General features: G+C 43.0%; 1 long non-coding RNA gene across 3 annotated transcripts in view; it reads right to left on the bottom strand.

Moving 5' to 3' along the window:
- LOC310713428 overlaps positions 1-23741 on the bottom strand; it is a 42316-nt gene extending 18575 nt beyond the window's left edge. The window contains exons 1-2 of one of the 3 annotated variants that reach the window (XR_014529233.1): positions 23598-23741; positions 12518-12621 (exon numbers count right to left, since the gene is read on the bottom strand). This is a non-coding gene — a long non-coding RNA (uncharacterized lncRNA). Of the gene's footprint in view, positions 1-61; positions 783-11880; positions 12183-12517; positions 12622-23597 lie in introns of those variants that run through there. The other 2 variants (XR_014529234.1, XR_014529235.1) reach the window with 2 other exon arrangements.
- Positions 23742-23764: the final 23 nt, after the last annotated feature.

Raw genomic sequence — 23764 nt, 5'->3', positions numbered from 1 at the left:
TTCTTTTTTATTCATTAGTATAGCGACACAACAGGTCTATACACACAGAGAGAGACTTTACCTTTAACCCCCCTGGTTAAAACTGGTCCTCAGCCAAAGTTTTAGTGGGCTGATCTAACAATTAAAACTTGCAGTTTTACTTCCAGGGATTTTAGCAAACACCAGTACTGTAGCTGTGGCAAAATCAGGAATGCATTGTTAAGGCAGAAGTGACAGCTTGGGAAAGGTGTTAGGCAAAATGCTCTTCAGCGTCAAGCCTTCCCTTGTGGCTTAATTTAAAGCATTAGCAGTGAAACCTGAAAAAGTGAAAGCAGCAAATATTAAATTGTAAATACCAGGCAGACTGTGGTGTGAGCAGATGTAATTGCCAGACTCGGCAAGGACAGCAAACATCGTCCCGCTATCAGAACAAACTCAGCTGTTAATGGGGCTGCCAGGTCAAAATACACCACAGTATCTGAAATGGAGGGCCTGTGTATAGACTTAGCATGAACATATTGTACTTGAGCTGGAACAAAGATACCGTTTTCTAGATCTCTGAGTAATAAACAGAAGGTGATGTACATATGCAGCTTCTATGGGTAAAGTAGAACACAAGTTTTATGTAAAGAATCAGAGTTAATGCAAAGCTATAAAGTCCACAGAAGACATTATTAAAAATAACACAGATTGTCATCATCTGAAATTTTAAAAAAATATTTTTTTTAAAAAAATACAGTATTACTTTTCCCCTTCCCTTTTTGTTTTTAGTCTGAGAATTCACCAGTTAGTTATAGGAAGAAGAGAGAGTATAGAAAGAAAAATAAAATGAAACATAAAATTAACCTGACTTGCTGCCAACACCCATAGCCCCAACTTCACTCTAAAAATAATGAAAGGTGGGGGGAACCAGGAAGGCTCATCTCACAGAAATGGCTGTGAATAGTACATGTACAGTTTGTTCCATCACTTTATTTCCAAGAGGACTAGACCTACTTTAAAAAAAGGGGGGAGCTCAGAGTCTGGGGGTCCAGCTGACTGAAGGCTTGCAGTACATCCATACAGTCTGTGTACCCACTTCTCAGTGGTCCTACTTCATAGACCCAGGTTCAAATCATGTGCATGGCCAGGGGGGCAGCTGCCCCCCTAAATCAATAAAAATAAAAGCCAATACAAATATGAGGCTCTGCCCCCCCCAACAAAAGCCTGCCCCACCAACAAAAATCCTAGCTACATCCATGGTTCAAATCCCTACTTTATTCCTTTATTTCAATATTTATAGGCCACCTTTCAGGGCAAAGCAAAGCAGCTGACACCATAATACAATAATAAAATACAACCTCACACTTCAATAAAAACAAGCAGTTAAAGCAGCACGTGTTGGCATTACAAATTCTGAAACGGTTTCAAAACCGCTGCACAACAAATCCTTCAAGCAAACAATGCAACCTGAAATGATGAGACTTCTAAAACTCATTTAAAAGCCTGGATGGATGGGGCCTGCCTCAACCTGTATTTTCCTCCAACTGCTTACCCATTTGTAGCATGGAAGAAAAGTTAAGGCAAGAGTGACTGTTCTGGTTGGCTGGGCAGCCTGATTTGGAGCCGTTTCATTAAAGGTTTTGCACAAGTAAATAGCGACATGGTAGGTTGCATTGCAAATAAAAGATAAGCAATATTGTCTGACTAGCACTTGCACTTGATATTGATCCTGAAATGCGTTTCAGTATCTTATGTATGAAAACAAAGCATCTTTCTTCATGCTGAAGGTATTGGGTTTCATTCTGGAAGGGCACCAGTAGAGTTTCCCCAGGACAATAAAGATGAAAGCAAAAATATATTCACAGCTATCCATTTTTTAATGCTGTATTCCAGGGGCAATAGCAGACAGGTTGGCGGCAGTGTTGGTGGAAGAAAGTTACCAAATGGCTAGGGTCCTGGGCTCTCTCAGGTTTCACATGTACACAGGACATGTACACAGGACGGCCATACTTAGTTTACACAATGTTTCACTCACATTTGTGACTTTAAGGATGCTGAGAGTTGTTAGGAGACCCAATTCCCCTCACAGAGCTACAGTTCCCAGAATTCCTTGGGAAGAGGGACTGATTGTTGAACCACTTTGTGAGGGGGAAAGGAGAGGCTAAAAACCCCCACATAAAATAATACCACGTTTTCTCTTTCTGGAGCTTTTGATACTAATTTCAATTCCATGGGAACAATACTGATTTCCTAAAACCCCCATTAAAAAAAAAAAGTTGAGATCACTAGAAAAGCATATACTGTATCCTGGAACATTATGATTTACACTTGCATTCATTCTCCCTCTCCATCATTTTGGCAGGTGTTAAAAATTATTATGAACTCCTTAATGAGGGTTCATCCTTGTTACAACATGTACAAAGTGCCTAGCTTCTGAAGAGGAGCTTTACAAAAAAAAAGACACAATGCCTTTACATATGATAATGTCTATTATTTTGAGAAGGGTGAAGAGCATTCTGCCTTTCTCCCCCATTACTATAGCAACAGACATCTGTGAGTAATAGCTCTTTTAACTGTGTCAATTAGGCTTACATAAGAGTATTTTAATGACAAAAAGCCTGTGCAAAGTGCAGTCTAAGGTCTGGCAGAAAGAAAACTTCACACTCCAAGTGTTAAAAAAGAACTAAAAAAAACCCTTGCCCCAACTTGCATGTGCAATAATTGCCATGTTCTGCATTCGTTAGCTACGGTTCACCGACGTGTTGTAGCTTTCCGTTAAAATCTGGAAGTCCGTTTGCTTCTCAGGCTCCGGGAGATAGAGCGAGCACTTGTTAGGTGTCTTCTATAAAAAGACAACAGTATTAGGGGGTGGGGAGGAGAGATGGCAGGCATGCCATGCCAGGTGGCTGTGCTATGCCAGGACTATTACCACCATAACATAAACTCTCTTCAGGAGTTAGGACTCCCCACAGAAGTAGCATCATGTGGAGGAGAGCTGGGGTGAGTTGTGCCAAGAAGCTCTGCCTCCCTATGCCACCCCACATGAGCTGGAGGGCAAAAGTGTGAGCAAGGGAGCCTCCTCTACTTGTATAGAGGCCTATAACACAATTTAAAGTCCTGGAAGGCCATAGCTCTCTTGGGAAGCCATGTTGTAAACAAAAATCTGCCCCCCCCCCCTTATGGGGTATCCAAGAGCCCATATAGAGTCCTTACGTAGGTTCCCTATTGGTAGGAGAAAATAACAGAGGCCAACCAGAGAATATTGGGAAGCAAAGCGGCTAGTAAGCCTGATCTTTATTGATCTGTTGCAACAGGGTGCTCCCCTCACACACAGGAAAGGAGGAGGAACCCAGAACAATGGCACGCAAGGCCTTATATAGACATTTTAAATTCCCTGCCCTGGAGCTCAAGACCATCCCTCCATACATCATACATACATCACAGAAGGGGTGTAACCTAAGACCACCACCCCAGATACATCATACCTACATCACAGAAAAGGCGGTCTACAGCAGAAATGTGAGTGACTTGTTTATCTCGTCTGACAGGTTACCTGTTTAATGGTCACTTGATTGGATTGCCTGGGGAGCCTGGCCAGCCTTTTGTAATGATAAATACTTAGTTCCTGAGCCAGGTCACAGGCTCACACCCTAGTCATATCTTAAAGGTGCCCTTAAGACAGGATTTGTGAAGGAAAAAGACAATGGGGAGGTTTCCCACTTTGACCTTGCAGAGAAATAATTGAGGTCAATTTGTTCAGGACTTTTTTTCTGTGGGGTTTTCAGACATGTGGTTTATATATTTATGTATGTGTTTGCTTGGTACATTTATGAACATTTATTACATATCTAAGACCTTAAAATTCTTATCACAGCCACAAAGATCAATGTTCCCCACAACCTCCAAATTTTCATTTTCATCACCATCATGAGAACAAGCTGTATGAGGGCCAGTGGTCCATTTAGTCCAGCATCCTGTTCTGACAGTGGCCAGTTGCCGATGTAAAGCCCCAAAGCAGCTAGCTCCTGAGAACAACAGCACTTGCAATTCCCAGCAATTGCTGTTCATACACATACTGCCTCCGATAGCGGAGACAGAACTTAACCACTGATAGCCAAATCCTCCAAGAATCTGTCTAATCCTCTTTTATTTTTTTAAATTAAATTTGTATACCACCCTCCCTCTGCAGATCTCAGGGCAGATAGCAACGTAAATTTACAATATAAAAACCACAAAATACATAGAACAACAACAAACCCCAATAACCCCGCCCCCTCCCACAGCACATTTTTCATTTTATTTGATAAATGAAGCCATCCAAGTAGGTGGCCATCATTGCCTCCTGTGGGAATGAGTTCCACAGTTTAACTATACATTCCATAAGTTGGAGGGCACCTATCTGAAATGGTCAGCTGCCCCTGTATCAGTGGAGAATCCCCATGTGTTTCAGCATCTTGATTTTCCAGGACATGTAAAAAAACAAAACAAAGGCCTATAAGAAAGCAAAGCTGGTCCGAAAGAAAGAAAGAAAGAAAGAAAGAAAGAAAGAAGACAATGAGTGCTTGCTCATTACTTCATGGCATTTCAATTGGTCATAATAAATGTATTGCTCAACTGTGGAAAATGTCAACTGGTGTGGTGATGACATGTTCATCCCTGCACACACATGCCACATGTTTACTTAACATGACGGAAGAATGCCTGGGATTTTACTGCTGCCAATTACCCAGAACTGAACAGGAAAGCTGGTTTGAAATGAAAATCAGGCTTGCTCATGTTCAGTTTCTGTTAATTGGTTCTCGTGGGAAACTTGCAGATTCTAGCTTCACCAATTAACTCAAGCTGGTGTCAATTTACTCTTGGCAGAAAGCCCAGGTCTGCTTGACCTAGAAACTACTTACTCTGATTGGTTAACGAGCAGCACTCAACTCTGTTATCTAGGATTGCTAGCACAGTTTGGTGTGAGGTGTGTTAGGAGTTAGAAGTGCTGTGTATGGTTTTGAGAGAGAGAAAGAGAGGATTTATTTTGCTTTTATTTGTATGCAGAAACTCTGCTGGTTTTATTTTTCCTTTTTAAATAAATCCTGTAAATAGTTCTTCTGAGTCTAGCTGACTAGTCATTACCGCCGCAACTAGCTTCCTCGCTGTGCAGGAAAACTCTGCTACGTTTGGGCTAAAGCCAATAGGGCTATGCCTGACACTTCAAAGTTCCATGAGGTTATGGGCATTGTGCTGCCAGCCTGAGTTGTGGTGGTGTCAGCATCAACGGTGTTGGTTCCAGTAGTTCCAGAAGTTGTTGTTCCTGTTGGTGCAGCAGATGGACACTGGCTGGTTCCTGACTGTGGTGAGCTGGTGACGCAGCGGATACAAGGACAACAGCTGCAGCGTGTGAGTGCTGGGTGCTGTGGTTCCTGTTTTCTCTCTCGGTGGTCGTGAGTAGCTGGTTCCGGGTTCCAGGGACATCGCTCTCAAGATGGCCTCACAACCAGTTCAGATGGCTTTTGAGCGTCTGAATGACTCCAATTACTTGCTGTGGTCGGAACGCATGCAGGCAGTGCTGCAGAGGGATCGTCTCTGGCAAGTGGTGAGTAAGTTTCCTGCGAAGCCTGATGATGAAGACCTCGATAAAGACCAAAGAGCAAGGGCCACAATTGTCTTGGGGCTGGAAGATTCCCAGTTGCCGTATGTGAGGGGAATCAAGACAGCTAGAGGTGTGTGGCAAGCACTTAAAGAACTCCATGTGCGTGAGACAGCGGTTTCCAAGCTGTTCATTCGCAAGGCATTGTACAAGGCAATGTTACAGCCTGGGGTTACAATGCAGGAACACCTACACAGTTTACAGTTAAAGTTTTCTGCGCTACAGGAAAGAGACTGTGCGTTAGACCAGCAGGAGAAGGTGGCTATTATTTTGAGTTCTCTCCCGGAAAGCTGGGATAATTTAGTTTTGTCTCTAGAAGGCATACCGGAGCATGATTTATCAGTCAGTTACGTTACTGGGCGTTTGATTGAAGAATGGCAGAAGAGGCAAGAAAGGTCGTTGGCTGCAGAGACTTCTACTGGTGGACGGTTTGGAAGGAGTTCTCATGCCGTGCCAGAGGTGAAGCAAAAGCAGCGTACTGGTGAGGAGTCAGCGTTTGCTGTTAGGCGTTGTTTCCGATGTGGGTCTTCAGCGCATCTAAAACGACAATGTCCGGAGTTGGTCAAGTCTCAGTTGCCGGTGCAGGAGCAGAGACGAGATCAGCAGCAGCAGCAGCGTAAAAAGAAATTCTTCAAACAAAAACAGTCGGCTCAGCTGGTGACCGGCGAGGTCAAGAGTGCTGATGAGAAACAAGCGGTCTGGGTGGTCGATTCTGGAGCGTCTCGGCACATCATAAATTCAGATGAATTGTTTGTTTCCAAGAACTCAGCACAGCGCAGCCAGGTGGCTCTAGCAGACGGAAGTACTTCCGAAGTGATTTCGGGGGGTGCAGTTTTTGTTCCTTGTCTTCGTGAATGCCTGCAAAATGTACTTTGTGTGCCTTCATTAAGGAGCAATCTGATGTCTGTAGATTGTTTGCTAAAAGCTGGGTTTAAAGTGTATTTTGAAGGAGACAGTTGCATTATTAAGAAGGCTGGTGAGATTTTAGGCACTGCTAAGTCAGAGGGAGGCTTGTTTTGGCTTAAAGCAGGATCTCAAGTTGCAGCAGTAGTCAGTAAACCTCAGCCTGCAGTGAATAACAAAGCTATACATGACAACTGTGTGCACTTATTGCATAGGAAAATGGGGCATGCTTGCTGGAAAAGTGTACTAAAAATGTCTGAATTGGCTGATGGGGGTAATTTAAAGAGTTGTAACAAGTACCTTGATTGTAATGTCTGTAAAAAGGTTAAAACCCACAGAGTCTCTTACCCCAGAAGTGACAGAGTTAGTGAATCACCGCTACAGCTGGTTCACATGGACGTAATTGGTCCATTTGCTGTAAGCAGGGGTGGATCGCGTTTTTCACTAACAATTGTGGATGACGCCACGCGTTATTCTTGGGTTTTTCCCATGAAGAATAAGGGTGACGTGTTCACTAAGTTTAAAGGCTGGGTGGCATCTGTGGAAAGATTTCTGTCCATTAAACTCAAAAGGATTCAGACGGACAGAGGTGGTGAATTTATGTCAAATGCCTTTAGAGATTGGTTACAAAAGCGTGGCATTGGGCATAGAAAAACGAACGTTTTTTCCCCAGAGGAGAATGGCGTTGCAGAACGAAAAAACAGATCTTTACAAAATATGATGTTTGCCATGCTTGATGATGCCGATTTGCCCATGTCTTATTGGGGGGAGAGCATGCTCACCGCGTGTTATCTCCAAAATAGGCTCTTTCATCAAACAATAGGTACAACCCCGTACTTTAAATTGTTTCAGAAAAAACCTAAAATTGACCATTTGCATGTGTTTGGATCAAAAGCCTGGGTATTAATTCCGAAACAAATGAGAAAGAAGGGAGATCCTAAGACCAAACAGTTAGTGTTTGTGGGTTACCAGGAGCTGGGGAAAGGTTTCCGCTTTGCTGAAGGGACAAATGGCATTGTGATCTCCAGGAATGCCAGTTTTTGTGAACATAGTGGCTGGGAGAGACTACATGCCAATACTGAGGTTTGGTTTGAACCTTCCCAGGAGCTTCATGACTCTGAAAGTAGACACAGAGAATCAGAGTCTGAGGGGGAGGAAAGTTCAGATAAGAGCTCGCAAGAAAGTGGAGTTAGCCAAAGACCAGTTGCTAAGCAACAAAAGAGAGGTCGTAGTTCTGAGGAGGAAAGTGGGTCAGAAGAAAAATTTTCTCCCAGAAGATCTAAAAGACAAAACAAAGGAGTGCCTCCGGTGCGTTTTTCCCCAGATACTGCAAATGTGTTTAGTGTAATTGCAGAGCCCAAGAGTTTTCAGGAGGTGTTAAAGTTACCAAAAGAGGAGGCAGAGCGCTGGAAACAGGCAATGGAGGAAGAGATGTCCTCTCTGAATGAGCACAAGGTTTTTACACCAGTAGCAGCGCCTGAGGGGGCAAAGATTGTAGGCTGCAGGTGGGTGTACAAACTTAAACCTCTGGTGACAGGAGAGTACAAATACAAAGCTCGTTTAGTTGCTCAAGGATACTCTCAGAGGCCTGGAAAAGATTATGACGAGACTTTTTCCCCTACTGCTAAGGGGGACAGTGTAAGGCTGATTTTAACGCTTGGAGCAAAGAGAAAACTCCTGTTAAACCATTTTGACATTCAGACTGCATATTTACATGCATCAATATCAGAAGACCTGTATCTAGCCGAACCGCCTGGTTATGAGACAGGTTCCAATAGAGTGTTGAAATTAAACAAAGCTCTATACGGTCTCAAACAGGCTGCAAGATCTTGGAACAAATGTTTCCATGAGGCCTTAGTGTCATTTGGTTTCAAGCAGAGTACAGCTGACAATTGTGTTTATGTACGTGGTACAGGCAGTGATCAAGAGTTTTGTCTGATTTATGTAGATGATGTTTTGTATGCTTGCAAAACAGATAAACAAACTAAAAGGTTTGCCAAGCAATTGTCCAGTAAGTTCAAAGTGAAGGACTTAGGCCCAGTTAGGACATATCTAGGGTTGGAAGTGTGCTGGGCCCAAGATGGCAGCTGCCTAATTAGTCAGCAGAACAAAGTTAAACAACTACTGACTACATACAGGATGCAGGATTGCAAAGGGGCAGCGGTGCCTATGGATCCAGGTTTCATAAAAACACTTCACATAGATGAGAGTCCTGAATTTGAACACCCTGATGTATATCACTCTGTAATTGGAAGTTTATTGTATCTAGCACAGTGGTCCAGACCTGATATTAGCTACGCAGTAGGCATATTAAGCAGATTGGTCTCAAAACCCACACTAAATGCCTGGAAAGGGGTAAAACAAGTTCTGAGATATCTCAAACAGACAATTGGCTATATGTTACAATTAAATTCTTCAAAGGATGAAATGTTGAGTTGCTACTGTGATAGTGACTGGGGAAATTTGCCAGATAGAAAATCTGTCACAGGACTAGTCATAATGGTCGGTGGAGCTTTAATCAGCTGGCGGTCACGCAAGCAAGACGTTGTAAGTGTGTCATCAACGGAATCAGAGTACGCCGCATTGAGTGAATTGTGCAACGAGGTGATTTATTTCAAGCATTTGTTGGCAGATTTAAATGTAAATTGTGGAGAACCAGTACAAGTTTACATTGATAATCAAGCTTGTATAACCTTAAGTAAAACAGAGGGTTTCAAATCGCGTTCCAAACATATCTCTGTAAAATACCAAAATGTACGTTGCTGTGTACAAGACAATGTAATCACCTGTACTTATGTATCAAGTGAAGAAAATGTAGCAGATGTGTTAACTAAACCATTGGCAAAGATAAAGAACAAGCGAATGTGCAAGGGTTTAGGTTTGCTGGAAAAATAATCTCCTACATAGGTGTATTTGGTGTTAATTGTTCAGCAGAATCTGTGAGGGGGTGTTCAGTTTCTGTTAATTGGTTCTCGTGGGAAACTTGCAGATTCTAGCTTCACCAATTAACTCAAGCTGGTGTCAATTTACTCTTGGCAGAAAGCCCAGGTCTGCTTGACCTAGAAACTACTTACTCTGATTGGTTAACGAGCAGCACTCAACTCTGTTATCTAGGATTGCTAGCACAGTTTGGTGTGAGGTGTGTTAGGAGTTAGAAGTGCTGTGTATGGTTTTGAGAGAGAGAAAGAGAGGATTTATTTTGCTTTTATTTGTATGCAGAAACTCTGCTGGTTTTATTTTTCCTTTTTAAATAAATCCTGTAAATAGTTCTTCTGAGTCTAGCTGACTAGTCATTACCGCCACAACTAGCTTCCTCGCTGTGCAGGAAAACTCTGCTACGTTTGGGCTAAAGCCAATAGGGCTATGCCTGACACTTCAAAGTTCCATGAGCTCATTCTGCCTGTTTATCATCAATGGACAGTAAAGCCTTTCACACACTTTGTGTGTGCTTCTCCCTTGCTCATGCTATGTCCATGTATGATCATGGCTGCATACATAACATTGGTGCTTTTTTCTGGCGGGTACGCATACCCCCTAAACATTTTGTGAATCTAAGTTTGGCCTCATTGTGGGGCAGTATTTCAATATGAGTAGGAAAATGAGAGTACCCCTAAACATTTTTTTTAGAAATAAAGCACTGCATAACATATGTTCAAAGGACATACCCACCCACCCCCCAAATTCCTGGGGACTATAGTTTACCCCTCACAGAGCTACAATTCCTAGCACCTTTAACTAAAGTTCCCAGGATCCTTTGAGAGGAAGGAAATGTGCTTCAAATGTACAGTTGTGTAAGCAGCCCGCAGCCATGATCATTTTACAGCTCTGCTTGCATGGTTGAAACTAGTCTTCGTTTACAAGCTTCTCATAAACAGGCAGGCCTCCAAAACAATACAAGCTTCAACCACGCATATCTTGTGTGAGACGCTGCATTGTTTTTACCAAAATATAATTTACCTTTGAAGAATGTCAGACATCAAATTATTGTTTTATGATTGATATATTATATTGTGCTTGAATACCAAAGGATTTAGTTTTAGTTGTTTCAGTTGTTTGGATTACAGTACATTTTTTTTCTAGATAGAACATCCTGGAACAAAAAGGTCTGTTAACCTTTTAAAGGACTACTGACTCATACTTTTACAGTACATAACAGCTATATAACCACAATGCTTTGTAACAACACTCTTCGTCCCTGAGGAAATTAAAGTACATCATAGACTAACATATTAATCTGAGAAGTGATATTTAACTGGAATGCTACTGTCTCATCTTGTTTTAACAAAACTAATAGCTTTATTAGGGAGCTGAAGACAATTTAAACCAGAAAGAGGAATGTAGCTGAGATAAAATATAACTTCCGGGTGCAAGTTTGTTTTGCATTCAGATTCACTGAGATGTCTTCAGAACAATATTATTATTATACAGTAACAACATTTATAATATAACAACTTCTTTTTTGAAACTTTTCCAGCTCTACAATATCCTTTTAGAGGTGAGGCAGAACTTTATTTATTTGAAGTATTTACGTATCAGTTATTAACAATACTAGGGACGCGGGTGGCGCTGTGGGTTAAACCACTGTGCCGTTTGGGCTTGCCGCTTGAAAGGTCGCGGTTCGAATCCCTGTGATGGGATGAGCTCCTGTTGTTTGGTCCCAGCTCCTGCCAACCTAGCAGTTCGAAAGCGCACAGGGCAAGTAGATAAATAGGTACCACTCCGGCAGGAAGGTAAATGGAGTTTCCGTGTGCTGCTCTGGTTTTGCCAGAAGCGGCTTAGTCATGCTGGCCACATGACCCGGAAAAACTGTCTGCAGAAGCGGACAAACGCCGGCTCCCTTGGCCTTTAAAGCGAGATGAACGCCACAATTGAAGATTCGTACACGACTGGACTTCATTGTCAGGGGTCTCTTTACCTATTAACAATACTAAGCAGTGTACATAAAATTACAAAAAAATTCCAACAATTCAAACAATAAAGGCCAGTAAAAATGCATCATAAAGCCGGAAGCTACCTTAAAATGCCTGCTGAAATAAGAAAATATTGGTCACACACCCAAAGTTTAGCAAGGAGGGTGTCTGTCTAATCTCAACTGGGATGATGTTCCAGTAGTTACAAGCGGTGCTCCTGAGCCATGAGGTATCACCAAGAGAGACGGTACACAATATTCCAAGTGCAGACCATGGATTTTTATGCTGGCATTATGATTTTGACTGTTTCGTTTTCAATATTTCTCCTAATGATCCCTAGCATGCCAATCTGTCTCTTTCACAGCTGCCAACTACAACCCCAAGCTCTTGTTCCAGGCCCCATTAGTGTGTATGTCAAGTTATCAGATTTTTTTTGGTCCCAATATGCATCAGTTTGCACTTTCTTACACAGTCTGGGAAGATCCTTTTGGGGTTATCTGCAATCCTTTTCTGTTTTAGCCACCCTAAACAATCTGGTATCATAAGCAGAGTTGGCTTCCTCACGGCTCACACCAAATCCCCGTAAACTAATGAACTTCTTAGCAGAATGCTAGTATTACTGACAGAGGAGTCAGCCTCATACACAGTGCAAATATTGCTTAGGTTACTGCAACAGCACACTGCAAGCAACATTATACAGCCTGACTTTAGCCGAGAGGAAGAAAGAAATGGGAAGACTGAGAAGAAGTTGCTTAGCTTGGACAGAGAAACAAGCAAGCTTTAAACAACTGGCAAGATGCCTTATAGCACCTCCTCTGTTGGAGCAGACTAATCACACTTTCAGTAGTTAATGCATGGATCCAATTCCCATGTTCTCATGAGTAGCTAGTAGCCAGCATTTTAATGTTCCTCTGCAACCAGGATGGAAACACAAATAGCCAAATGTGGCCTTCTTCCAAGTAGCAGAAAGGAAGGATGAAGAGATCCATGCTCCACTGGACTGTATACTTGGCCCATGGTTACCAGGCAAGTTTTTTAATTCAAGGCTGCAAATCCTATACACATTTCCTGAGGCTACATCTCCCCAGGCTCAAATGGGACTTACTTCTGTGTAGACATGTGCAGGAGAGCAGTGCCAAGACAGCTAGTTCAGTTTTCTGGCCTTCTCATCAGGGTACCCTGAAAAGCATCTGAAGAACCCCATCGTTCCTAGAAAAACAGTTTGAAAAACAATGCCATAGAAATTAAAAGCTAGGTTTCACTGAGTAAGGGTTAATGGTTTTATCTTTACCTTTGTCTATACAATGTTTGTGTTTGGCTCAGAAATCATCCTGTTAAAAATGAAGTGTCTGGTAGCACCTTAAAAAAGAATGCGTTTATTAGATAATACTAATTCAAGGCGATTGTGTTGACAGGCAAAATCCTAAACAACTTGGGTCTCAAATAGCTGAAGGAGTGCCTCTTCCAATCTTCTTCTATGGCGACCAATCATAGCAAAGTAAGATTGTCTTCCATGAACATGGTCTTAACAGTGAGTCCGTAAGTGTAGGGGGCCAGTTCTGGATCCACATGTCCTTCCACAGTGGGGACATAGGTTTCCAGGCAGGAGCTGATCACGGTGAGGGTTTGTCAAACATGACTTTCTCTTAGCTCTTTTCTCCTTTTCACCCTGAGTTTATGCTTTTTCCAAGTCCATGACACCTTTGGTAAAGGCTGTTCTCCGACTGGAACGCTCGCAGACCAGTGTTTCCCAGTTATCAGTGCTTACGTTACATTTTTAAAGATTTGCTTTGAGAGTATTTTTAAACCTCTTTTGTTGCCCACTGGTATTTCGCTTTCCACTCCTGAGTTGGGAATAGAGTAGTTGTTTTGGAAGCTATTCCAATATAGACCTGCAAGGATGACCCTGCTAGCAGTTCTGACACTATGTGAAGTTTTGTGAGAGGGCCTTTTCTGTGGTGGCCCCCAAATTGCGGAATGCCCTCCCATATGAGGCATAGTTGGCTTCATCACTGTATATAATCAGTGTCAGGTCATAGAACTGTAGAGTTGGAAGGGAACACAAGGCTCATCTATTTCCAACTCCCTGAAATGTTGGCATCCTTTGGCCAGTGTGGAGTTTGAACCCATGACCCTGAGATTAAGAGTGCTCTACTGACTGAGGTATCCAGGTCAAGATGCACCTTTCCAAACTTTATACTGAGCTGTATGTAACCTGCTTGGGGCCTCACGATGGAAGTGCAAGCTATAAATAAGTAAATAAAATTGTGGCACAAGCTTTTGTGGAGTCTTACTGTGTAACTGTCCAAACTTAATAACCTCTGTTGGGGGCTCTGCAATACCAAAATAATATCAAACTGGTTTCAGTTGGTTGCCAATGGGGGAGGATCAAGCGAGGGGGTGGGGGGACGACGAAACAAAAGGGGCAGAGGAGTTGCTTGGCTTAATGTTTCCAATTCAAGCATTGACCTATATTGACCTGCTTCCTGGGCCTAAAAGCACACTTTCCCATTCTGGTGAAAAAAGATTTACTTCCCCGTGGCTTTTAATCGTCAATCTCCCAGCAGACCTCTGTTTTTTCCTTTAAGGCGTTCAATAATTTGTCTGTTTCAGCAGCACCCACAGAGTCGCCATAAATCACTGTTTACTTAAATGCTTTCTTCCCCCCACTGGGATGTCTAAGGGTGTTTTGTCATCAGTGCATTTAGGTTATCGAGCCTCCCCTCCCCACCCTTGCGCACAGTTTGGAGGGCCATTCACAATGCTCACTCAGCAGAGCATAATGCTTGGGATCTCATACTAGTATTTTTTTAACAATGCCGAGAAAGGCTTTAAAAACACCAGTTAGTAGAAGTCTATGTTAGGTGGAGAAGGGAGGGGGGAGAGTGGGTGGGTGGATTAAGTTTCGGATATGAAAAAGAAGGTTCAGTAAGTACCAGGACTGCAGTGCTGAATAAAGAATCTGCTAGAATATTCTCAATAACTGTGTACATTTCCTGCTGCAACGTTTTCACACACCCGTCTGCTCGAAAGTAAATTCCATCGAGTTCCCAATAACTGGCTTTAGGATTGCAGTGCTAGGCTGTGCCTATATCACAATTTATTCTAGTTCTAGTGTACTCTTACTACTGGTGTTCACGTGACATTAGCCACAATCCATATGTATCCTGTAGTTTCTTGAAAAACACCGCTATTCAGTGCATTTTCCTTTCCATCTGATTTAAAACCATAAGCTGTGGTTAAGCTGAGGTGTGTACATTTGAGACACCTGTAGCGTGTGTGCAGATGACAACAATATGCACAGACGACTGCTTCACTGAATAGTTTTGGGCGCTTGCATGGGGAAATCAAATGACATAATGTGCATTGGGTGAAGACATCCCTGCCCCCTCTCCTGTGTGACTTCAAAGGCAACGTGGGCGAAACGCCCTTGCTACATTTTAATCAGCTAATGCGCACTTAGCCTTAGTTGACTTAAAAAGTGCCCTTAAGGAATCACATTAATAAAAGCTAGAATTTGTAGCCTGTATCATTTATCTGAATTAAACAAATATGTGTGTATGTGCTTAATTAATCTCCTTCAGTGAGTGGTGCACAAGGCTTTGGAAATCGTGATTGAGCCCCCTTGTCCCAGCTTGCAGCGAACTCCCTCACCTATCTTTTGGAAGGATACTTATAAACATAAGTAAAGTCCTGCATGATCAGATGAAAGACCTGTCTCATCCAGTTGCTTCTTACAGTGAGCAGCCAGATGGCTCTGGAAAGCCCACAAGCAGGACCTGAGACCAATAGCCCTCACCCGCTGTTGCTCTCCAGCAACTGGTATGCAAAGACAGAATCACAGGACTGTAGACTTGAAAGGGACCAAGAGGGTCAAGCTAGTCCAACCCCCTGCAATGCGGGAATCTTTTGCCCAACAGGGGGCTCAAACCCACAACTCTGAGTTGAAGAGTCTCATGCTCCACCGACTGAGCAATCGCCATATAGTCACCACGGACAGGAAGTAGCCTTTGATAGTCTGATCTGCCCTGAATATTGTCCAATCCCCTTTTAAAGCCATCTAAATTGGTAGCAAATTCCGTAGTTGAACCATGAAGTGTGCGAAGATGCTTTACCTTTGGTCAGTCCTGAATCTCACACAATTCAGCTTCATCAGATGACATCATCTGGGAGAAAGACACCTCTCTACCCACTTTGGGGAATGGCCGTAGTTCACTGGTAGAGCATCTTTTTTGCATACAAAAGATGCCAGGCTCAATTCCTTGGTATCCCCAGATAGGGCTGGAAGATAACCCTGTTTGAAATCCTGCGGAGCCACTGCCAGTCAGAGCTGACAATACTAAAAAAGGTAAAGGTAAAGGACCCCTGGACAGCTGAGTCCAGTCAAAAGCGACTATGGGGTGCGGTGCTCATCTCGCTTCAGGCCAAGGGAGCCGGCGTTTGTCCACAGACAGCTTTTCGGCTCATGTGGCCAACATGACTAAACATCCACTGGTGCATGGAGGACCGTGATGAGTGCCAGAGCGCACGGAAGCACTGTTTGCGTTCCCGCCGCAGGGGTACCTATTTATCTACTTGCACCAGTATGCTTTTGAACTGCAAGGTTGGCAGAAGCTGGGACAGAGCAATGGAAACTCACCACCATCAAGCAGATTCAAACCACCAACATTCCGATCGGCAAGCCCAAGAGGCTCAGCGGTTTAGACTACAGAGCCACCTGCGTCCCTTTGACAATACTGAGCTAGATGGACTAATAGTCTGGCTCAGCATAAGGCAGCTTCCAATGTTCACTTTCCCCTTACTATGCATAATTTTATACACCTCTACCACGTCACCCCTTACTCACCCTTTTCCTAATCTAAAACGCCACGTACCCTTTCCTGGTAAGGGAGATGTTTCAGCCTCATGATCACTATGGCAGGCCTTTCCTGCTCCATCTCCACCTCCAAAATATTGCTATAGGCTGGGTGGCTAGCCTGGATGTCATATTTGGGGTTGCAGATATTGTGGTTTTATATTTATAAGATGGGTTTCTGCAGAAACAGACTACAGTACTACACTGGTAAATCCAGTCTCTGTGGCTCTAGCCAAGATTGTTAAGCATCTCTTTACAAGACTAAACAGTTCAGGGCTAAATGGGGCAGGATTTCAGCCCTCCCTTGGCTGGAGGTCATGTCACTGGCAAGTGAAAGAGGACATCTGGGGTCAGTCCTCTCTTGGACTGCCCTGGGAAGAGTCCCTGCCTGGACTTTCTCTCCATGCTTCATCGAAAGATATGACTTCGGGACCAGCTTGGAAACCTAATAGCAGAGCAAGATCTGTGCTAATGCTGGGGCCCATTGCTTCTTATGCTCAGTCTGAATATGTGTCTAAGTAAAACTTGTGTCACAAAGACACCACCCTCTCCAGTGACCTTCATTCTAAGGAAACTGAACCTTTAATATGAGCTGGCGTCCTTGAAATCTCTCACTGCTTCGAGATTAGGAGGCACCTAAAAAAATTGCTTCTGAGATGCAACAACCAGAACCATACACAGTATTCCAAGTGTGATCATGCCATAAATTTATATACAGTTATTAAGATTGTGGTAAGTTTTATATTTTGATCTCCTTACTAATGATTCCTGGCATGACATTTCCCTTTTTCACATTGCCTGTTGATAGGAATTTTGAGGTCTTAGACATATGTTGAATGTTCATAAGTGTACCAACCAAGCAAGTACATAGATCAGAACAGGAAGACCGACCTGAAACCATTTTGATTCCTAAACTGAGCAAATGTTTTCTCTGCAAGGTCAAAGTGGGAAACCTCCTCATTGTCTCTTTCCTCACAAATCCTGTCTTAAGGGCACATTTAAGATATGAATAGGGTGTGAGCCTGTGACCTGGCCCAGGAACTAAGTATTTATCATTACAAAAGACTGGCCAGGCTCCCCAGGTAATCCAATCAAGTGACCATTAAACAGGTAACCTGGCAGAAGGAGGTAAACAAAGCACTCACATTTCTGCTGTAGACCGCCCTTTCTGTGATGTAGGTATGAGGTATGTGGGGGTGGGTCTTGGGTTACACCCCTTCTGTGATGTATGTATGATGTATGGAGGGGTGGTCTTGAGCTCCAGGGCAGGGAATTAAAAATGTCTATATGAGGCAAGGCTGCATATTGTCTCCCTGCTTATTTAACTTATATGCAGAATTCAACATGCGAAAGGCTGGGCTGGATGAATCCCAAGCCGGAATTAAGAAATATCAACAACCTCAGATATGCAGATGACACAACCTTGATGGCAGAAAGTGAGGAAGAATTAAAGAACCTTTTAATGAGGGTGAAAGAGGAGAGCACAAAATATGGTCTGAAGCTCAACATCAAAAAAACGAAGATCATGGCCACTCGGCCCATCACTTCCTGGCAAATAGAAGGGGAAGAAATGGAGGCAGTGAGAGATTTTACTTTTTTGGGCTCTATGATCACTGCAGATGGTGACAGCAGTCACGAAATTAAAAGACGCCTGCTCCTTGGGAGAAAGGCGATGGCAAACCTAGACAACATCTTAAAAAGCAGAGACATCACCTTGCCAACAAAAGGCCGTATAGTAAAAGCCATGGTTTTCCCAGTAGTGATGTATGGAAGTGAGAGCTGGACCATAAAGAAGGCTGATCGCCGAAGAATTGATGCTTTTGAATTATGGTGCTGGAGGAGACTCTTGAGAGTCCCATGGATTGCAAGAAGATCAAACGTATCCATTCTTAAGGAAATCAGCCCTGAGTGCTCACTGGAAGGACAGATCGTGAAGCTGAGGCTCCAATACTTTGGCCACCTCATGAGAAGAGAAGACTCCCTGGAAAAGACCCTGATGTTGGGAAAGATTGAGGGCACAAGAAGAAGGGGACGACAGAGGATGAGATGGTTAGACAGTGTTCTGGAAGCTACAAACATGAGTCTGACCAAACTGCAGGAGGCAGTGGAAGACAGGAGTGCCTGGCGTGCTCTGGTCCATGGGGTCACGAAGAGTCGGACACGACTAAACGACTAAACAACAACAACATATAAGGCCTTGCGCGCCATTGTTCTGGGTTCCTCCTCCTACCCTGTGTGTGAGGGGAGCACCCTGTTGCAACAGATCAATAAAGATCAGGCTTATTAGCTGCTTTGCTTCTCAATATTCTCTGGTTGGCCTCTGTTATTTTCTCCTACCAATAGGGAACCTACATAAGGACTCTATATGGGTTCTTGGATACCCCACAAGGGAAAAAGGGCAGAATTTGTTTACAACACCTGGCATAACTTTTTTCAAGCTAGCCACCATTACCCCAAGATCACTTTCCTGATCAGTCACTGCTGACACTCCACCAGTGATTATGTGTATTTATGGATTTCTGCTCCACTCTCCATCACTTTACACCTGCATAAATCCTTTGGAGTTCTTTACAATCCCCATTTTTTAACCAAATTGTTTGGTGTCATCAACAGCAAACCTGCCCTCACTGCTCAACCCTAAGCCTCAGTCATTCATGAACTAGTTAAAAACCTCTGTGCTGTTTCCAGACTGTCACTATTTTGTAGGTGAGGTTCAATCATTTACCAGCAAATTTACACTGTGCAGTTCAGGTAAATTTGACTCTCTTGTGCAAGAACCACTGCATTCAGCTAACAAATGACACTTTCTGAAATAACACAATACAGTATACTGTTTTGTTGCGCTTTGCAAAACTGCACTGATATATCTTTGTCTAAACAGGACTTTTAAGCTGGAATCTTACAGACACCTAGGGGGAAAGTTCCACTGAACCTAACAATGCTGACTTGCAAAGGATTGTTCTGTTTTGGTATACACAGTCCTTCCTGTAGAAGCACATAGCCTTGCTTACTTTTCCCTGTTGGAAGAGTTTGTGTTGTTTGGCTAGATCACCTGCAAATATTTATGCAAAACTTTTATAATACATGATACCAGGTGCAAGATAAGCAAGCATTAACAGTATTAACAATGAATACATTTGCATCAAACACAGGCAGAATGACTCTTATCTCATTAGAACCTGTGTAAATGCCACTCATGTGCTCTCTTTAATTCCATCTGCTGTTTATGCCATGTCACCCCAGGCAACAAGAGGGAACAAAACAGCATATCCTTCACTTGCTGCACTCCTGTGGAGAGTGACAGGAAGAAAAATAATGTTAAAAGTCTTATTTATTTATTTTTTAAAAAACCTCCCCAAAAATGTTTTCATGTGATTCCCATTAGTTGAGGCTGTCACAACAATTAACATTATAGCCATGATTCTCTAACTTTCTCAATTTGCAGAGCACCTGGATAGAATAGTGCTCTCTGCAAAACACCAAAAATATTCTTTAATGCCATCTTTCATACTAGGAACAATGTTAATAGTAGATAATATGATCTCATATTATATTATGGTCATATTATTATATATTAAGATATTGTATGGGGGGGAAAATGAGATTTGGGGAAAAAATAAATCTAGCCATTAGCTATTTTTTCTGCTGATTGGGAAAAGCCAACCTCTGCCTGATTTTACTGGTGAAACACCTCAGTGTTCTGTGGGAGCAGAATTTGGGAACCAGCGTGGGATAAAAGAACTTCTCACATCACAATATGCCAGTAAAACATCTCTGCCCTGCCCTCCTGCAGGGTTGTGTCATCCACATGATGTTTCCCTCAAACAACACCTGTCTCAATGTTTCCCCCCTGTAAATTCCGGTTTACTCCTCTTCCCACGGCCCCTACTTCCTCTATGCTTATACAGTGGTACCTTGGGTTACATACGCTTCAGGTTACATACACTTCAGGTTACAGACTCTGCTAACCCAGAAATATTACATCGGGTTAAGAACTTTGCTTCAGGATGAGAACAGAAATCGTGCAGCGGCAGCAGCAGGAGGCCCCATTAGCTAAAGTGGTGCTTCAGGTTAAGAACAGTTTCAGGTTAAGAACAGACCTTCAGAACGAATTAAGTACTTAACCCGAGGTACCACTGTAATTATTTTCCAGCATTGTTCATATTTCCAGCACGGTCCTGAATGCAGTCTTATTTTATATTCCTAAGATTTGCACAAAACCAGAAAATTGTACAAACAAAGTGCATTAAAAATTTCTGCACCAGTTATTGCAGCAATTTGAAAAAAATATTGTGTGCTAAAAATTTACAATCGCTAGGAACATAGTCTTGTATTCTTTTGATCCCTTTAATTTTCACAACACTAGAAAAATGCACAATTTTTTTTTTACAGTTGCCTGACTATGTGCTTTTGCACACTTCCTGGGTGGGTTTAAAAAACAAAAAACTCAAAGTATGCAAGCAGCTATCCACACTCACATACGCTGCCAGTAGTAATACAACATAACAAAATCAACAAATTAGAAGGCAGAGACAAATACAAAGAGAAGTATGAGTGGCTCCTCATATACAGGTTCAAATAGGTGCAGGTGAGGACTACTCTGGTCTAATTTTGTGGAGGGTAAATGAATTAACAGCTCAACAATGCTTTAATGTGGACAAGCCCACACACAATCTCAGGTGGTACAGAGTTCATTTTAGGCACCAGGAAAATATGTATTTATAGTTCTCCCAGGCCTTAATATCTTTTAAATATGTCATCCATGTCACCTGAGGCAGTAGGCAGAATAATTCATTTTATTCTAGTCTCTTGCAGAAGAAGGGCAATTTGGGCGTTTCTTAGCTTTTGCTGCTGGACTGAGTTTTTCAGGACTGGTTGCTAAGGTTTGCATTTGTGTCTGGCTACGTGGGATTTTATGGCCTGATTTTATTGTTATATTATTGCCAGGTTGGCTTTTATTGATTTATGGTTTTATGGGGATGTTGCATGGTTTGTTTTAATTTTGTCTGTTTTACTGTGTAGAATATTTTCCATGAGGCAACTTATAAGTTGAATACATAAAATAAAATGATGAAGCTTTAGGCTGGAAGAAGTGCTAGCACAGTCTTCTCAAACCTGGGACCCTTCAGATGGTTTGGACTACAGCTCCACGAGGCCCAGCCAGCATGCTCAAAACATCCGGAGGGCACCAAGTTGGAGAAGGCTGTGCTAAGATATCTGAAAGGGGATGTTTGATTTGAGGTGTCTCAAGGCTTAAACTGAGGTGCACTTTATTTTTATGCATTAGCTTGGGGCCAACATACATTAAATCTAACATGAATCTTTCGACTGTGTTCTGATGGCAGGAATGAACGATTTGGTTGGGTTTGGTCCAAAGTTTACTTTGGGCAGTAGTACGTAAATGTCATTCCTTTATCCATGCTGCTCATACACCTTTGCAATACAGCACACATGCCATCCATTGGAATAATTGTTTTCTGGAGCACTGCTGGGAAGTCTTATATCACCCCCTGTGATGTGTGTGGGCAGTTAATATACTTAGAATAAACTGACAGGAACATTCTGTGACATGCAGGAAGCAGCAACTGATGACAAGAGGAATGTTATGCCACTATCATCATTTTACAGCCCTTCTCAATTTATTGAAATAAGGTGAATTTAGGAATAGTTTTACTTTAATATAAAGAAAAATAATTCAGTGTCCATCCTTTGTTTAATAGTGCAGCCCCTATGCATGTCTACACAGGAGTGGAGTATGTCCCATTGAATTCAGTGGAGCTAACTTCCAAAAGGCATGCAAAGGATTGCAATGTCTGATGTGTGCATGTTAAATGTAACGTGGAAAATTTAGTATGGAACATGGAAAATAAGATCAGGAGTTCTTAGCAAGCACATTGGCAACTGGATACATTCGGAGATTAGATAAATTCAGTAGGGAGTTGGGAGAATGCTAACATCTGATTCCACTGCGGATGAGTAGCTCCTGTGTCTGAGAAACTGGTCAGCTGCCAACCCTGGAAGGGGCAGGTTTGCAGTCTAGGGGTGCTTCTGAATCCAGCTCTGTCACTGGAGGCTCAAATAGTGCCTTTGACCAACTGTGGCTGGTTCGACAGCTTACAGCCATTCCTGGACCAGGAAAACCTTGCCACACTAGTTCATGCGTTGGTTACTGGATTACTGCAATGAGCTCTATGTGGGGCTTCCCTTGTACTTGATCCGGAAGCTGCAATTGGTACTGACTGCGACAGGACAACCGCTGACAGGAATGAGGCCTTGTCAGCGTATAATACCCATGCTCAGAGATCTGATCTGTTTGCCAATTTGCTACTGGGCCAGGTTCAAGGTGTAACTATTAGTATATAAAGCTCTTAACAACTTGGGACCAGTTTACCCATGCAATAACAATCCTATATGCACCCACACAATTGCAGCGATTGGCAGAACCGGCACTCCTACAGCTGCCACATAATACCCATTCCGCATTTGTAAGAACTTGATCGTTTAATGCAGCTGTGACGCAGGATGCGGGACACCCGGTGGGACGCAGGTGGCACTGTGGCCTAAACCACTGAGCCTCTTGGGCTTGCCGATCAGAAGGTCAGCGGTTCGAATCCCTGTGACGGGGTGAGCTCCCGTTGCTCGGTCCCTGCTCCTGCCAACCTAGCAGTTCGAAAGCATGCCAGTGCAAGTAGATAAATAGGTACTGCTGCGGCGGGAAGGTAAATGGTGTTTCCATGCGCTCTGGCTTCCGTCACAGTGTCCCACTGCACCAGAAGGGGTTTAGTCATGCTGGCCACATGACCCGGAAAGCTGTCTGTGGACAAACGCCGGCTCCCTCGGCCTCAAAGCAAGATGAGTGCCGCACCCCATAGTTGCCTTTGACTGGACTTAACCATGCAGGGGTCCTTTACCTTTACCCTAATGCAGCTGTGCCTACACTTTGGAACTCCCTGACTATTGAGATCAAACAGGGGCCTCTTCATTGTACTTTTTGGGGCACCTGCTAAAACATTCCTTGTTGGGTAGACAACCCTACCCAGATCCTTAGAAAGTTGAGGTGATTTTAACCTGCTTTTGCATTTTAACTTCTGCATATTTTAAAGTATAGCTGTAAATTTATCTCGATTGTATTGTTTTATCTTTTTGTAAACCGCTTTGAGGGTTTTTTTTAACAGTCAAACGGCGCATAAATTTTATGAAATCAATAGAAATGTGACGCCAATCCTTTAGCAGCGCAATCCTATGTTTTGCATGTCTACTCAGAGGTAAGCCCACTGAGTTCAGCGCTCGCAGGTGGGTAGCCTACGGCTGCCACTCTAGATGCATTTACCTGGAATAAGTCCCGTGGGACACAGCACGACAGGAATTAACCTTTGCGGAGTCATGCACAAGAACGCACTGCAGCTTTTCGCGAGGTGGAGGCGGTGGTAGGACTCTGGCCCTTTAAGTACGTAAAGCAGCGAAGGGCGGGACTTAGTCTGGCGCTGATTAACAGGA

Source organism: Podarcis liolepis, assembly GCF_965112155.1.
Source record: "Podarcis liolepis genome assembly, chromosome: 8".
Taxonomy (NCBI): domain Eukaryota; kingdom Metazoa; phylum Chordata; class Lepidosauria; order Squamata; family Lacertidae; genus Podarcis; species Podarcis liolepis.
This window is presented reverse-complemented; position numbering and strand designations above follow the sequence as displayed.